Raw genomic sequence first — 19,744 nt, forward strand, 5'->3', positions numbered from 1 at the left:
CTTTTTAATTGCTTTCGCAATATATATTTTGAGCTGAGAATACATGCAATATTTTATAAATGCTTTACGAAATAGAGACAAGTGATTAAAAATGATATTCTGCGGATTGATGTGCTAGGTAATTTAGTTATATGTTATAAGAGCATGTAAGCGCGAATCCTAAATATAGATATATCAGGCTTGACACCCCCATCCTGTAGGCTGCACTAGACATTATAGCTAGTGGGCGGATGTTTAGCACTTCGAGGATTATTTATTAGCACCGGTATACGTGCCCATCTTTGTGAAGATGATATATTATATTATTGTTAAGGTTGGTGATGTGTGCGAGGCGTACTAGGAAATAGTGTATATTTTACTAGAAAAACCTATTAAATACGATACAATTTTACACAAGATATTTATTTATTTATAGAATAGATATACCTAAACCTTGCTACAACACTTATAGGCAGTTTACCTAATCGTACAGTAGTGTAGTTTTTAGTAAGTCCGGTTCATTCCACAGGGAAATCTTTAAACAAAGCTTAACGCTATATTAGTTTTAATTTATAAAAATACAAATATATATATATATATATATATATATATATATATATATATATATAAAAGTAATATTATTATTATAAAAGGGGGTTTTTACCATTTAATGACCAGTTTGTCGATTTTTAAAACTTTAGTCGCAGTTAAAACCTAATGTAAAATATTAAAAATAAAAACAACTTAATTTAAAGCGTAAAGTAAATAACGATAATGAAATTGCGATAAATAAAAGTGCGAGAAAATAAAATTGCGATAATTAAAAAATACGATAATTAAAAGTGCAATTAAATACAATGACAATAAAAGTGCGATAATTAGAAGTGCAATTAAATATGAAATAAAGGAATTATGCTTATTTAAACTTCCGTAATCATGATGTTTGACATGTTGATTTTTAGTTTATTCCCATGGGTTAATTGTCCTTTGTCCTGGATTATTTAATATGTCCGCCTGGTTTTTGTCCATAACAGTCCATCAGTCATAAATATAAAGTACGAGTGTCCTCGTCAAATTATCCTTATACCCGAAGTCAAATATTCCAACTAATTGGGGACTTAAACTGTAACAAGGTATTAATACTTTGTTTAATAATTACACCAGGATATCGACTGCGTGTAACCCAAGGTTTTAATACTTTGTTATCAATTATGCCAAGTGTCCTTGTACATAATTTCACCCATGTTTTAATAATTCCATAGACTATTAATCCATTCCCGTGTCCGGTTAAATGAACGATTATTCGTACACATAAATATCCCGCCCATCGTGTCCGATCGAGTGTATATGGTTATTTATAGGGACGTCCAATTATAAATCTTTATATTAAAATTAACAAACTATCATTTAGTTAAACAAATATAAAGCCCATTAATAGCCCATAGTCTAATTTCCACAAGTGTCGTTCTTTTGTCCAAGCCCCAATTATGGTACAAAGCCCAATTACCCAAATTTAAATATTTAGCCCAACATCATGATTACTTCGTTTTAAATAAGCATAATAATAACTTAGCTACGAGACATTAAATTAAAAAGGTTGAACATAACTTACAATGATTAAAAATAGCGTAGCGTTACACGGACAGAATTTCGACTTACACCCTTACAACATTCGCTAACATACCCTTATTATTAGAAATTAAAATTAAAATTAAAATTAAAATTAAAATATAAATATATATATATATATATATATATATATATATATATATATATATATATATATATATATATATATATATATATATATATATATATATATATATATATATATATATATATATATATATCTTACGTATGAATGAAGAAGAAAAAGATGTGTGTTGATCAACCAAAAACGAGCGAAATTTATAGGCATGTCAGCTGCTACAGGGGCTCATGCGATCGCGTGAGCTTTGCTCCTCTAGGCCATGCGATCGCATGGCCAGCTGGGGAGGCTCACATATCTTTGTTTTTTAGTTTGTCGATGGTTTATTAAATAAATATAATATATATATTAATTTTAAGAATTAATTATATATTATATTATATTCATGTGCATAGTTGACTTGTAATTTTTAGTCCGTTGCGTCGAGCATTGAGAGTTGACTTTGGTCCCAGTTCCGGATTTTAGAACGTCCTTGCGTATAATTTAATATCTTGTACTTTGCGTTTTGCTTCTTGTACTCTTGTAATTTTGAGACGTTTCTTATCGATAATTGGAACCACTTTGATTGTACTTTGTACTTTTGAGCTTTTTGGTCATTTGCGTCTTCAATTCATCGCATCTGTCTTTTGTCTTCACCTTTTATTATTTAAACGAATATCACTAGTAAATAGAACAATTGCAACTAAAAGCTTGTCTTTCTTGAGGGATAATGCTATGAAATATATGTTCGTTTTTAGCATTATCAAATATTCTCACACTTGAGCGTTGCTTGTTCTCAAGCAATATAGTCTTGAAATATACTAGAATCACTTCTTTATTCTTCACACTTTGTACATCAGTGATTTCTATATGGCGGTATAAACAATGGTAGTAACGTTATGGTTTACAGTCCCACATGACTATAAAAATTTAGATCCTTTAAGGAAATTGGATCTTTATGAAAACATTTGATCTTTTGAAAATTAAATCTAGCTTTTACCCTAGATAAGTTTTCCGGAATAACCCTTCACCGGTGTTTGCAAATTGTTTTTGTGTGGTGGGTTTTAGATTTGAAAATTTTAGCTCAAAACTTGCAATTTTGTGTCACCCACTTGCTAACCTTGTAATGGGAAAGCAACACGTCCAGTATACTTGCTCCGTATATTACCTTTCGGTAAACTACCATCCGGTTGTAAAGGAAAGCGTTGAATAAGCAACTGTTAAGGCAATGTCCCCTAACATGCTTTTAATTATGGTCTATAACGTGTCGGATGCAATTACTATCCTTGGTAAGAGCAATAGTAAAGCTCACCCTTATAATTTTTCGGTCTGGCACAAGGTCCTGTCTTTGACCATGCTATGCAACCACCGTTCTTACGGTTGACACCCGATTTGGTTCAGGTGACCTAATGAATTCCAGGTGAATTCCTAGGATTTTAAGTTCAATGGTAATGAACGCATTGAAAATGGGTTTTCAGAAAACAAATCGGTTTGTAATTTTGATCAAAATATTTGCTCGTTCAAGCTCGAGTTTAGATATCATCGAATTCCATGAGTTTGTAATTCTCAATCTTTAAGGTCAATCTCTAGGATTGAGTAATATCAGTCTTAAAAGCTGATTTTTGATCTTTAAAGAAGATTATCCATTCTGAGGGTCTGATTCATTAGTCTTATCCAGCTAATTTGCACGGCGTCCTCCCCATTTTACAAGACAAATCCTCTCATGGTTAGGATAAGTTTGACCACTTGGCGACCCTGTTTGATGCTGAGGTCCATGGATTTCCTGCTGATTTTAGAGATGACTTTTCTAGATTTTTTGTCAACCTACAGCTGTTCTGGACGACAACTTCATGACCTAAATCAAGAAGCGCGTTTCTTTTTCGAAAGACTTTACTTCCTTTTAATGATGGAATTGATTCATCGTGTAGATCCATCTTTCTTACAGTAAATCGGGTAAAACTTTTTAGTTTAGTCCAAAGCAAAAGCATCTTCAGTTATTTGTAAAAAAATATGTGATATATGTTTTAAATAACTTGGAAATTTTTCCCACACTTGGCTTTTATTTTCTTTTATTTGCCTTTTTATTGTCCTCTATTCCATTTTAAATGAATTCTAACATTTTGGTTTGTTTCTCAATTTATGTCCTTTCCAAGGTAACAATAATTTTGGTGTTAACACCTAGTTTTATCGTTCATAAATATGTATAAACATGATTTTGAATTCATTTAATTGAAAATTTTGAAAAATTTTACTGGAATTGGTAGTCAGTATATAAGACTAGGGCTGTTCTTTATTATCAGAGAGCACTAGATTCTAATACAACTACTGCGTTACTAGTATTTTTAATGGTAACCAAGTGTATAAGTTAAAAAATTTAAAAATCCGAAAAACCTCTTCCCACACTTAAGATCTTGCAATGCCCTCATTTGCAAGAAATCAGTAACAATTTAAATTATTGAGGGTGATTAGCGTAGAAAAATGATTAAATTTTACCAAAGTTTCCAAACATATTGGCGTTTGTTTGCTGAATGATAAATGGTGCACATCATTTGTTCATTCCGTCTTGTTGTTTCATCACATTTGTTTTTCGTTTTGTCGTCAAAAGTACTAGCTTTTGCTGAACTTAATGCCAGTCTTTGAAAATGCGATGTTTTACCCTGTTTTGTACAATCGACAATATACATACAATACAAATATAAACATGCATGGCAAATTGAAATGAGACTTAAAATCCCACTTTCAAATCCTAAATGTGAAATATTAGTACACAATATTAATAAAAATGATAAAAATTACACAAATATATCCAATAACATAAGTTTAAACATGAATAAGTAAAAAGATAAAAACATAAAAATCATAAAAATGACCAATGGAACCAAATCAGTCTGGATAGGGGTTCCAGTTCATCTCGTCAGGTGGGTTCCATTGTTGGTTATAGGTGTTCTGATAGGCTTGGTTATAGTCATACCGGTTAAAGGGTGGTCGGATGTCGGGGTTATGTGGCGGAAAATGAGCAGGTCGAGTAGGCACGTAGTTATTGTAACATCCCGCCTTTTTCCGTTTACTTTTCCGTTTAACTATTTAAGTTCCGTTATATGTTTATAACACATCCCGTTAATATGCGTTGAATTATCTCGTTTAGGTAATTCCCGCACCCGGTTTAAAGTTGAGGGACCAAACTTGCCAAGGGTTGAAACTTTTGACTAGGTCAAAGAGTCAACCCTCATCCTCATCCATTCAATCTCATCTCTTTCACTCTTACTACTTCAACTTTTCTCTCAACTTCCATACAAAGATTCATCATCCAAAATCGAGCTAGCGGTCATCTTGCCAAACAAATTACATATTTGAACTCCTCGTGATCTCCTCTTCGATTCCATACCGACCTCATCAAATTTGGGTAACTTTCTAAAACCACTAATTTTATGTGTTCTTGAGATTTTTTTTGAATTAAAAGGTTGTTAATTAGTGTCTATGGCTCAAGTCTAGTATAATCATGTGATTTGTATGCTTGTTCTTGCTATTTTGGTGTAACTAGTTCATATTGAAAGAATGCTTGCTTAATCTTGAGTTTTAGGTGTTCATATGTTGTTGAATGATGAAAGTTCATGTTTTAATTGTGTTCCTAACATCGCTAGCTTCAAATTGGTATGTAGGTTGACATGGATTAGTTTCATATGCAAGATTGTTGAATTTGTGATTTTGGGTTAGGGTTTGATAGAAGTAAATTGAATTTTTGATGCATTAAATGCTTGTTAATGTTACTTGTAAGTGTTAGGTTGTGTTGTATGCTTAATTACCTTCGAAACGGCATATCGTTCATGTAATTTGGTTGCCAAATCATTAAATTGCAATTTTGACTTGTATGCATTGATTATGGAACATTAATTGCGGTTTTTGGTTGTTGTAAGTGGAAGTTTGATTGATGAAATGTGCTTAGTTGTATTCCTCGTCAAAATACCTTTCCAACGATATATGATAGGCATTATAAGTGTTTGCGGGTCAATTGTTGTGTTAGAATTGATTTTGGCTCGTGTATACTTGGGAAAAACAGAAACAGACCTGCACAGATGGTGGCGCGGCGCGCCCCATCCCCGCGCGGCGCGCAGATGTGCCTGGTCAGATTCTGACCTCCTCGTCCCATTTCACGTGAAATGTTTGATGACCTACGGACCTCCGATTCACATGAAACTTGTTTTAATATACTTGTATATGAATAATTAGCATAGAAAATTTGTCCGGGACCCGACCCGAACGTGTTGACTTTTGTTGACTTTGACCGACCAAAGTTTGACTTTTTGTCAAACTTAACCAAATGATTATGCAACCCTCCTAACTTGTTTATATACTTGTACCTTGCATGAAACTTGACAATTTGATTTCACATGATACATAATCGAGTCGTAACGAGCCATAGGACTAATTGAACATCTTTGACCCTTCGTGACTATCGATATTGATACAACCTAATTGTTTAGGTCGAGACTAGCATTGTTCTTTGCACGTTTACTTGTTGAAGTACTATTTCACTCTTGCAATCAAAGGTGAGATCATAGTCCCACTTTTACTCTTTTAAACTTACTTTTGGGATGAGAAAACATAAACGATTCTTTTGAACTAAGTGAACACAAGAACGGGAAAACAAACATTCTACATACGAGTTTAGAACGAAAATCCTCAATCCGATTATCATTAATTACATCAGATGGTGTAAGCGAGAACTTATGTTATATGGCCATATGGGTTTGACAAACCCTCATTCAAACGGTTCGCTACCGTTTACGAATGAAATATATTTTCGGGAACAGTGTTGTTCTAGCACTAATTGATGGGGTATTCAACGGACGGAACGTTAAGCTTTGATAATTGGGTGCTCGTGAATATTAACTTTTAGAATGTACTATGGCTTTATCGATGTTGCAAATCTTGTGGTTCAACTTACTATTACTCATTTACTTAATTAAACCTATGATTTCACCAACGTTTTCGTTGACAGATTCTCTATGTTTTTCTCAGGTCCTTGAACTTAGGTGATACATACTTCCGCTCATACTATTTGATACTTGCATTGGATGTCGAGTATACTTGCATACGTGGAGCGTCTTTTTGACTACTTTTAATCGTGTCGCACGTGTTTCATACAAACTTTAAACATTGTTATGTACTTGCTATGGAAACTACTTTTGTAAACTTTGAAACACCCTTATTTATGAAATGAATGCGACATACTTTTCGGTCAAACTTTGTTATAAAGACTTACGACCATGTAATGGGACCATACGTAGATGACGCCGTCATTTGACGATTTGTCGGGGTCGCTACAGTTATTTGGTACCTGATATGATAGCTGGCTCATGATTTGGTGCTGATGAACTAACCAGCTATCGTGTTGGCGTCACCTATAATCCTCGTATACTCGCTCAGAGTTCCACTGCTCGTACATACTATGTCTGGCCACGTTCATCATTGCTTCCTCATCTATACGAACGTGGATGTCAAGAATAGCATCTTGAAAGACATCCCTAATGTCTTCCGCTTCCTCCATTTCCTCGTCTGAACCTCTCTCTACCTGAGGATGATTACCTTCATAGGGAACTGCCTGGTTGCGTCTACTCTTCAATAACTTAGCACCCGCATAAACCCGCAATCCTATGGTCTCATCATGTTCTCTACAAACCTGTAATGGACCCCCTTGGTTCCTATCAACACCTAAATACTCTCCAATGAGAGTAACAAAAATACCTCCTCCTATTATACTCCCGTCCTGCATTCCTTCTACCATTTTAGATAAATTAAAACCAACACAGTAAGGGATATTAACAAAGCTTCTCGGGTCTCGAATACACTTTAGGTAAAATAAATCATGTAAGGTCATTTTCTCCTTATTGTGACCTCTCTGTGTAATCGAGTTAGCCAAAAATCTATGAATTACACGAAGCTCGGCTTTGTTAATATGTAAGTAGGAGTGTTTTCCTCCCAGTGTAAAAACATTATAGTTTGACATACGCCTCCAAACGGCGTTTGCATCAAAATTCCTATCTACCCTTTCACCATGATAAATCAAACTCATACAATCGGGTAGTAGTAATTCACTAGGAGTGTAAATCTATAATGCCCTGGCCATGTCTATCATGGACATTCTGTACATCCTACCGCCAAGGATAAATCTAAGAAAACTTCTATCATCTAACCTATCTACATCTACATTTAACGCTATAGTACTCATCAGCTCAACACACCATTCCTTATATACAGGTCTACGAATGGTGAAAAGACCTTCCCAATCTGTAAAAGAAGAACTGACATACCTTTGAATCAAATGCTGTCTAACACGGTCAGCTAGATGGACCGTTTCCAAAGGATTCCAATCAATTACCCTCGGCACCTCTACCTCTTTTGTTACCAATTTAAATTTATTACTTTGATATGCCGGGTAATCTCTCCATCGTCTATCGAATCTCAGATTATGATGCAACGTGTGTTCCGAAATTGTTAGGAATTCTACAAGCGGATGCATCGGAAATACTATTGAAATGTCCCGTTCTTATTGATTAAAAACGTTCCATATTAATTGATTTCGTTGTGAGGTTTTGACCTCTATATGAGACGTTTTTCAAAGACTGCATTCATTTTTAAAACAAACCATAACCTTTATTTCATAAATAAAGGTTTAAAAAGCTTTACGTAGATTATCAAATAATGATAATCTAAAATATCCTGTTTACACACGACCATTACATAATGGTTTACAATACAAATATGTTACATCGAAATCAGTTTCTTGAGTGCAGTTTTTACACAATATCATACAAACATGGACTCCAAATCTTGTCCTTATTTTAGTATGCAATAGTGGAAGCTCTTAGTATTCACCTGAGAATAAACATGCTTTAAACGTCAACAAAAATGTTGGTGAGTTATAGGTTTAACCTATATATATCAAATCGTAACAATCGACCACAAGATTTCATATTTCAATACACATCCCATACATAGAGATAAAAATCATTCATATGGTGACACCTGGTAACCGACATTAACAAGATGCATATATATATATATAAGAATTGAAGGTATTTCATATGCCCGAGAGACATAATAAATTAATGTGGCCAATATGTTATGATCCAAGTCGGGTCATACCCAATAACAAGCCATCAACACCTTTTATGTATTTATTTTAACGATTGGATCTTTAAAATTAATGCTCGACACTTGAACTTTAGAAATTAGTTCTCTAAAGATAAAATGCTTGAAATAATTATTTGGATAATTATAAATACAAATTTAATTATTTATATGATTAAACTTATGTGTGTGTTATTATTTTATAAGTGGTTTATAAAATATAATTTTATAAAAGGTTTATAAAATTAAAAATATGTGTAAGTATCAAATAAAACTAGCAAGACTTTTATATAAAAGTTGTAAAAGAAAAAAATAAAAATAAAGGGAAAGGGGGTGGTGGTGGCGGTTTTGGGGTTCCAAGACACCCCACCCCATGCTTGCTTGGTTATTTGAAAAACACTCTAAGTACATGCATGCTTGGAAAGAGAAACACACACATCATTAACTGGTTCTTTCAAAAATCAAAACTCTCTCCATCTATCCTTTTTTTGGCCAAAATTTTGGAGAGAAGAAGAGGGTTCTTCACTTGGTTTTTACTTGCATTTTGGTGTCTAAATCCTAACCAAGTTCAAGGGTGTTGATTTGCAAAGGCTTGTAGGTATACAAAGCTTGAGGTTTCAAGTGAGAAACTAGCATCTTCATCATCTTCATCTTCTTGCTTCAACCTCCATTTTGGAGAAGGTATAAAAACCCTAACTAGCTTCTATTTACATTTTAGTATATTGCACAAGACTAGATCTATGAAATGGAATACATTTTAAAAGGTTAAAATACACATGTTCTTGAGATGAAAATTGCTTCCGCTTGCTATATACATATACACGAATTCATATACATACATAAATGGGTTTTGTGACTTGTTTACGTGTGGTATTCCATCAATGGTATCTAGAGCCAAAGTCTTGTTAATATGCTTCTTGTTTTTGGCTTGTAAACTCATTTATTTTACAATCTACCAACATGCATGAAAGTAGAATGTAAAAAATCATGAGTTTTGGTGGGTTGTTTGGTTTGGCCGAATTTTTGGATCCCAAAAGTGGGTTTGGGACTTCAAGTTTGGCCAAGATTTGATGTTATGTTGTTGTTCACAATCGAGCCTAGACCATGTGGTTGAATGTTTGAATGATTTGGTTATTATTCATGGTTGTAATATTCATTCATTTGGTTTGTATTAATTTGTAATAATTTTGTAATTTTGGTGTGTAATAAGTTGTAAGTAATCTTGTAATTTTTCATGTAATTTATTCTATTTGTTTGTAAAAATAGAATAGGTTGTTATTTCATTTTCTAGAAAAATTGTATTAGGATGTAATTTTGTAAAAAGAAAATGAAGATTCAAGATGAAGATTACAAGATGGAGCTTTGAAGATTACAAGATTAAGTGGGAGATTTTATTTAAAAATCTCTTGCTTTCTTTTGTTAACCCTTACCGGTGACATTTGTTTTTTTTGGCTAAACAAATGCCCACCAAAATGGCTCCCGATTGTGAACATATTTTGTTATGCATGTTTGTGTATGGTTGTATGATTGGTTGCTACAAGATTATCACATGTTAACAACTTGCTTAATACATTATAAATGGTTATAATAAAACATAACATAACGACACTAATAATTGATTATTAGACCTAAATAAAATGGTTTATTTAAAAAGTATTAAATTGGTTCATAACTAGTAATTGGTTTTACTAAAAGGACATGAAAATGGGTTTTTCAAAATTTACTACACACCAAATGCATGTTGGTGTATAGCATTTTGTTTTCTAAAACTAGAATGTAGAAAACTTAAATCCCTTTAACTAAAACAAGGTAAACAAGTTAAACGCCATCCTTTTGTGAAAACACTTAGACATATTAAGAAACTCTTGACGGGATAAAGGTCACCTAACCGTTATGAGCAGACTAATATGAATAAGGTAAATTTCGCACACTAGTGGGATAAAGGTCACATAACCACTTGTTTGTTAAATTTACATGTCTACACAAGTAGGACGACTTGATTTGGGAATCATGAACTTAGGGTCATCGAAGCATGAGGAACAAATAGGCGTTGATGGGATTAATATGCCATGCAAAAGGATTGCATGATCCCATAACTTAGAAGTTGCAAAAGGATTGCAATTGTCATTATGACTACCTAGCTAAATCAAATGACGAGATAAAGGTCACCTAACCGAAATTTGATTTACCGTTGGATTCTAATATTTAATAAAACAAATTAAAAGGGTATTGTTTATTGAATTTAAAATCGATACTTAAAAGGACTTTGTTGAATTTTGTAGATGGCCGCTAATAACAACAACAACATGCAAAACGCACCACTTAACATGAACAACCTATCATTAAGGTCTCTCTTAGAGAAAGACAAACTCAACCATACAAACTTTATGGATTGGTTCCGCAATCTTTGGATTGTCCTCAAACAAGAGGATAAAGCGTATGTACTTGAGGACCCCATTCCCGATCAACCGGATGAGAATGATGTGGAGGCAATGGCCTCTTACGATAAGTATTGCCACGACTCCCTTCAAGTCTCATGCCTAATGCTTGGGACTATGATTCCCGAACTCCAGAAGGATTTCGAGCATCATAGTGCATACGACATGATAACGCAATTGAAGGAGATGTTCCTTCAACAAGCGCGTGTCGAGCATTTCGAGACCGTTCGGGCGCTACATGCTTGTCGTATGGACGATACCCAATCGGTTTCATCTTATGTGCTTAAGATGAAGAGCCTTATTGATCGTGCTAACCGCCTTAACCTAAACATATCAAATGAGTTAGCCACCGATCTTATCCTTAACTCCCTATCAAAAAGGTTTGATCAATTTGTAATTAATTACAATATCAATGGGATGGATAAGAGCATAGGTGAGCTTCACGGTATGCTTAGAACGGTGGAAACTAGCATGGGTAAAAGGGCTTTACCCGTGTTAGCAATCGATCAAGGTGGGTCCAAAGGTAACACCTCTAAGCCAAAGGTGGCTAAGAGAAAAGGACCCGCCTATCAAGGCAAAGGGAAAGGGAAGATGGTTACCCCAACCATCAACAAGGCTAAGAAGCAAAAGGTAGCCGAGAAGGCAAACCCCAAGGAAGACCCATGTTTCAGTTGCGGTGAGATGGGTCATTGGAAACAAAACTGTCCGGTCTATCTTAAGGAGTTGAAGGACAAGAGGGATGCAGGGCAAACCTCAGGTAATATATATATGGTATATATAGAGCTTAGTATTACTTCTTCTAATACATGGGTATTAGACACTGGATGTGGAACTCATATTTGCAATTCTTTGCAGGGGTTCAAAAGAAGTGATCATAAGGCGGGAACATCAAGTCTCTATATGGGCAATGGTGCAAAGGTGCATGTTAAAGCTCAAGGAGATTTTATTTTGAAGCTTCCAAGCGGATTGGAACTTATTTTAGAAAATGTTTTGTATGCTCCGGATTTGTGTAGAAACATTATTTCTATTTCTCGCTTAAAACAATGTGGTTACATTGTTAATTTTATTGATGATGATATTCATGTTTCTAAAGATAATGTATTCTATTTCAAGGCTTCGCCTTCAAATGGAATTTATGAATTGGTTCATGATGACGCATCATCGAGCTCTATATACCATACTAGCACCAAGAAACTCAAAAGGGATTTGAGTGATTCCTATTTATGGCATTGTCGCCTTAGTCACATAAACAAGAACCGAATGCATACACTTCAAAAGAATGGACTTTTGAAATCAAATGAAATGGATTCGTTTGATGTATGTGAATCTTGTTTACAAGGCAAGATGACTAAAGCACCTTTCAAAGGGACTTATGAGAGGGCTAAAGATTTATTGGGATTAATACATTCGGATGTATGTGGACCCTTTAAACCCATGACTAGGAATGGTGAAAGATACTTTGTTACTTTCATTGATGACTTTAGTCGTTTCGGATATGTCTACTTATTAAGACACAAGGACGAAACGTTTGAAGCATTCAAAGAATATCAAAATGAAGTACAAAATCAACTCAATAGGACAATTAAGGTACTTCGTACTGATAGAGGAGGTGAATACCTAAGCGATGCCTTCCAAGATCATCTTAGGAGTTGTGGGATTATCTCACAACTTACTCCACCTGGAACACCCCAACTTAATGGAGTTTCTGAAAGGAGGAACCGAACCCTAATGGATATGGTTCGATCTATGATGGCAAGAAGCTCGTTACCTCTATCATTTTGGGGTTATTGTCTAAGCTCCGCGGTTCGTATTTTAAATATGGCCCCAACCAACAAAGTGGAACGAACTCCTCATGAGATGTGGTTTGGAAAACCTCCTTCTCTTTCATACTTAAAAGTATGGGGATGTGAAGCTTATCCTAAGCGTTATGTAGCTAATAAGCTACATGCTCGATCCACAAAGTGTATCTTCATAGGATATCCCAAAGATGACATGGGATATTACTTCTATGATCCATCCGAGCAAACGGTATTTGTTGCTCGGAAAGCTGAATTCCTTGAAACCAAATTCCTTATGGAAGGTGATGGTGAAAGGAAGATAGATCTTGTAGAGGTACAAGATCAAGCTGATGATACACAATTGGTTGGCACTAGTACTCAACATGAGGATGTTGAAAATGATCAAGTGAATGATCAAGGTACACAAGACATTCGAAGATCTAGTAGGATTAGTAATCCTCCCGAGAGATATGGGTTTCTCGTGGATGGTTGCTATACGGTTGATTTGGATGAACCGACAAACTACGATTTATCAAGGATTGATAAAGATAAATGGCAGGAAGCCATGAATGCCGAGATGCAATCCATGTATGAAAATCAAGTTTGGGAACTTGTTGTGCAACCTCCTAGCTCCAAGCTAGTTGATTGCAAATGGCTTTTCAAGAAGAAAACCAACATACATGGAAACTTGGATACATACAAAGCTAGACTTGTAGCAAAAGGTTTCACTCAAACTCAAGGGGTTGATTATGATGAAACTTTCTCGCCTGTGGCAATGCTAAAGTCTATTAGGATATTATTTGCCATTGCTGCTCACTATGACTATGAAATATGGCAAATGGATGTCAAAACCGCTTTCCTGAATGGATATCTTGAGGAAGATGTCTATATGGTACAGCCCGAAGGTTTTGTTGATCCGAAAAATCCTAAAAAGGTATGCAAGTTAAAGAAATCAATCTACGGATTGAAACAAGCATCTAGAATGTGGAATCATCATTTTAATGAAGAGGCAAAGAAATTTGGCTTCATTAAAAATGGTGATGAAGCTTGTGTATACAAGAAGGCTAGTGGGAGCTCCATAATGTTCCTTGTGCTATATGTGGATGACATATTATTGTTTGGGAATGATATTACCACAATGCAAGAAGTCAAAACTTGGCTAAAGAGTTGCTTCTCCATTAAGGATCTTGGAGAAGCTCAATACATATTGGGGATAGGGATCTATAGGAATAGATCCAAGAGATTGATAGGTTTAAGTCAAAGTACATACATTGATAAAATCTTGAAAAGGTTCAAGATGGAAAACTCCAAGAAAGGTTTGGTACCTATTCAAAGAGGAACCATTCTCAGTTCATCTCAGTGTCCTATCACGAAAGATGAACAAGAAAGAATGAAGAAAATCCCATACGCATCTGCTATTGGGTCTATCATGTATGCAATGATATGTACTAGACCGGATGTGTCATGCGCTCTAAGCTTGACAAGTAGATACCAGAACAACCCAGGAAACAGTCATTGGATTGCTGTTAAAAGTATATTGAAATACCTTAGGAGAACTAAGGATATGTTTCTAATATATGGGTCTGGTGAGGAGGAACTCGCTGTAAAGGGTTACGTGGACGCGAGTTTCCAAACTGATCGAGATGACTCTCGATCACAATCCGGTTATGTCTTCATGTTAAATGGTGGTGCAGTCTCTTGGAAGAGCTCAAAACAGGAAGTTATTGCGTTATCCACTACAGATTTGGAGTACATTGCTGCCTCATTGGCAGCTCAGGAAGCTGCATGGATGAAGAAATTCATCGATGACTTAGGAGTGATCCCTTCCATTCAGGACCCTCTTGAGATCTTTTGTGACAACGAGGGTGCGATTGCTCAAATCAAGGAACCTCGTGCTCATCAAAAGACTCGTCACATTGAGCGGAGATTCAACTACATCAGGGATGAGGTTGAAAAGGGAAAGATATGTATTCACAAAGTTCACACAGATCAAAATGTTGCGGATCCACTCACGAAGCTTTTACATGGGCCAAAACATGAGGGACATGTTTGTGCATTAGGGCTTCGATATTCTAGTGATTGGAATTGATCTATTTTATGTATTGTAACGGAGTGAATTAGTTCAAACTCATTAATATAATTATGGTATTAATTTAATTATGAGTCATGTTCCAATTTTGCATATTTTATCCATGAATAAACTATTATTCTAATTTCCGTAGTTGATCACATTTGTGGGAACAAGTGTGAGGTCTAGACTATTATGAACTTGGATTGGTTAACATTCTAATGGTGAATGTGGGGCAAGGTTGCAACCAAGGTTCATAGATATTTGTGGAACACAAATATTGGAAGACCCGCTCTCAAGATTTACTATATGGAGCCTTTGTGGTTGATCACATGTAATCTTGAGTAAAGGAGAATATCATTATATCCTCTGACCTGAGACACATATTGGGTTCAGATATTCACCAAATATTGTGCCTTGATTCTTTCCTTCGCTATTCTGAAATATGGTAGTACATAAGGGAGGCTTCAGGTATGGTACAAGGTGTAGTGTCTAGGATGTATGCAGTCAAGATGGAATTTGTCCCTCTTATTTGTTGAGAGTCGGATGTCTAAGGCCTAATAAAGTTAAATCTATAAGAGAGTGATCATTCTATGTCTCTTGGATTTAACATGACATCTAGGACAAAAGGATATATATTGAAAGATTCACCCAATCATATTCGAGATGGGAACTCGAAAGGGATGATGTTATTGAATGGCACCAAGTCATAACACATTGGGGGTGATGGACAGTCGTTAGGTGGTATCCATCACTTGCATCAATTCCTTATGTTTCTCGTGCAAGTGGGAGATTGAAGGTATTTCATATGCCCGAGAGACATAATAAATTAATGTGGCCAATATGTTATGATCCAAGTCGGGCCATACCCAATAACAAGCCATCAACACCTTTTATGTATTTATTTTAACGATTGGATCTTTAAAATTAATACTCGACACTTGAACTTTAGAAATTAGTTCTCTAAAGATAAAATGCTTGAAATAATTATTTGGATAATTATAAATACAAGTTTAATTATTTATATGATTAAACTTATGTGTGTGTTATTATTTTATAAGTGGTTTATAAAATATAATTTTATAAAAGGTTTATAAAATTAAAAATATGTGCAAGTATCAAATAAAACTAGCAAGACTTTTATATAAAAGTTGTAAAAGAAAAAAATAAAAAATAAAAAGGGAAAGGGGGTGGTGGTGGCGGTTTTGGGGTTCCAAGACACCCCACCCCATGCTTGCTTGGTTATTTGAAAAACACTCTAAGTACATGCATGCTTGGAAAGAGAAACACACACATCATTAACTAGTTCTTTCAAAAATCAAAACTCTCTCCATCTATCCTTTTTTGGCCGAAATTTTGGAGAGAAGAAGAGGGTTCTTCACTTGGTTTTTACTTGCATTTTGGTGTCTAAATCCTAACCAAGTTCAAGGGTGTTGATTTGCAAAGGCTTGTGGGTATACAAAGCTTGAGGTTTCAAGTGAGAAACTAGCATCTTCATCATCTTCATCTTCTTGCTTCAACCTCCATTTTGGAGAAGGTATAAAAACCCTAACTAGCTTCTATTTACATTTTAGTATATTGCACAAGACTAGATCTATGAAATGGAATACATTTTAAAAGGTTAAAATACACATGTTCTTAAGATGAAAATTGCTTCCGCTTGCTATATACATATACACGTATTCATATACATACATAAATGGGTTTTGTGACTTGTTTACATGTGGTATTCCATCAAGAATATCCCCATCATTCCGGGACACCCTTCGGATATGATATAAATTTGGAAGTACTAAAACATCCGGTACTTTGGATGGGGTTTGTTAGGCCCAATAGATCTATCTTTAGCATTCGCGTCAATTAGGGTGTCTGTTCCCTAATTCTTAGATTACCAGACTTAATAAAAAGGGGCATATTCGATTTCGATAATTCAACCATAGAATGTAGTTTCACGTACTTGTGTCTATTTTGTAAATCATTTATAAAACCTGCATGTATTCTCATCCCAAAAATATTAGATTTTAAAAGTGGGACTATAACTCACTTTCACAGATTTTTACTTCGTCGGGAAGTAAGACTTGGCCATTGGTTGATTCACGAACCTATAACAATATATACATATATATCAAAGTATGTTCAAAATATATTTACAACACTTTTAATATATTTTGATGTTTTAAGTTTATTAAGTCAGCTGTCCTCGTTAGTAACCTACAACTTGTAGTGACCCGAACTTTTCCATGTTTATATATATTAATTGAGATTGATATTTACATGATTAAATGTTTCCAATATGTTAAGCAATCAAACTTGTTAAGACTTGATTAATTGAAATATGTTTCATATAGACAATTGACCACCCAAGTTGACCGGTGATTCACGAACGTTAAAACTTGTAAAAACTATATGATGACATATATATGGATATATATATAGTTAACATGATACTATGATAAGTAAACATATCATTAAGTATATTAACAATGAACTACATATGTAAAAACAAGACTACTAACTTAATGATTTTTAAACGAGACATATATGTAACGATTATCATTGTAAAGACATTTAATGTATATATATCATATTAAGAGATATTCATACATGATAATATCATGATAATATAATAATTTAAAATCTCATCTGATATTATAAACATTGGGTTAACAACATTTAACAAGATCGTTAACCTAAAGGTTTCAAAACAACACTTACAAGTAACGACTAACGATGACTTAACGACTCAGTTAAAATGTATATACATGTAGTGTTTTAATATGTATTTATACACTTTTGAAAGACTTCAATACACTTATCAAAATACTTCTACTTAACAAAAATGCTTACAATTACATCCTCGTTCAGTTTCATTAACAATTCTACTCGTATGCACCCGTATTCGTACTCGTACAATACACAGCTTTTAGATGTATGTACTATTGGTATATACACTCCAATGATCAGCTCTTAGCAGCCCATGTGAGTCACCTAACACGTGTGGGAACCATCATTTGGCAACTAGCATGAAATATCTCATAAAATTACAAAAATATGAGTAATCATTCATGACTTATTTACATGAAAACAAAATTACATATCCTTTATATCTAATCCATACACCAACGACCAAAAACACCTACAAACACTTTCATTCTTCAATTTTCTTCATCTAATTGATCTCTCTCAAGTTCTATCTTCAAGTTCTAAGTGTTCTTCATATATTCTACAAGTTCTAGTTACATAAAATCAAGAATACTTTCAAGTTTGCTAGCTCACTTCCAATCTTGTAAGGTGATCATCCAACCTCAAGAAATCTTTATTTCTTATAGTAGGTTATCATTCTAATACAAGGTAATAATCATATTCAAACTTTGGTTCAATTTCTATAACTATAACAATCTTATTTCAAGTGATGATCTTACTTGAACTTGTTTTCGTGTCATGATTCTGCTTCAAGAACTTCGAGCCATCCAAGGATCCATTGAAGCTAGATCCATTTTTCTCTTTTCCAGTAGGTTTATCCAAGGAACTTAAGGTAGTAATGATGTTCATAACATCATTCGATTCATACATATAAAGTTATCTTATTCGAAGGTTTAAACTTGTAATCACTAGAACATAGTTTAGTTAATTCTAAACTTGTTCGCAAACAAAAGTTAATCCTTATAATTTGACTTTTAAAATCAACTAAACACATGTTCTATATCTATATGATATGCTAACTTAATGATTTAAAACCTGGAAACACGAAAAACACCGTAAAACCGGATTTACGCCGTCGTAGTAACACCGCGGGCTGTTTTGGGTTAGTTAATTAAAAACTATGATAAACTTTGATTTAAAAGTTGTTATTCTGAGAAAATGATTTTTATTATGAACATGAAACTATATCCAAAAATTATGGTTAAACTCAAAGTGGAAGTATGTTTTCTAAAATGGTCATCTAGACGTCGTTCTTTCGACTGAAATGACTATCTTTACAAAAACGACTTGTAACTTATTTTTCTGACTATAAACCTATAATTTTTCTGTTCAGATTCATAAAATAGAGTTCAATATGAAACCATAGCAATTTGATTCACTAAAAACGGATTTAAAATGAAGAAGTTATGGGTAAAACAAGATTGGATAATTTTTCTCATTTTAGCTACGTGAAAATTGGTAACAAATCTATTCCAACCATAACTTAATCAACTTGTATTGTATATTATGTAATCTTGAGATACCATAGACACGTATACAATGTTTCGACCTATCATGTCGACACATCTATATATATTTCGGAACAACCATAGACACTCTATATGTGAATGTTGGAGTTAGCTATACAGGGTTGAGGTTGATTCCAAAATATATATAGTTTGAGTTGTGATCAATACTGAGATACGTATACACTGGGTCGTGGATTGATTCAAGATAATATTTATCGATTTATTTCTGTACATCTAACTGTGGACAACTAGTTGTAGGTTACTAACGAGGACAGCTGACTTAATAAACTTAAAACATCAAAATATATTAAAAGTGTTGTAAATATATTTTGAACATACTTTGATATATATGTATATATTGTTATAGGTTCGTGAATCAACCAGTGGCCAAGTCTTACTTCCCGACGAAGTAAAAAATCTGTGAAAGTGAGTTATAGTCCCACTTTTAAAAT

Source organism: Rutidosis leptorrhynchoides, chromosome 2 (genome assembly GCF_046630445.1).
Source record: "Rutidosis leptorrhynchoides isolate AG116_Rl617_1_P2 chromosome 2, CSIRO_AGI_Rlap_v1, whole genome shotgun sequence".
NCBI lineage: Eukaryota > Viridiplantae > Streptophyta > Magnoliopsida > Asterales > Asteraceae > Rutidosis > Rutidosis leptorrhynchoides.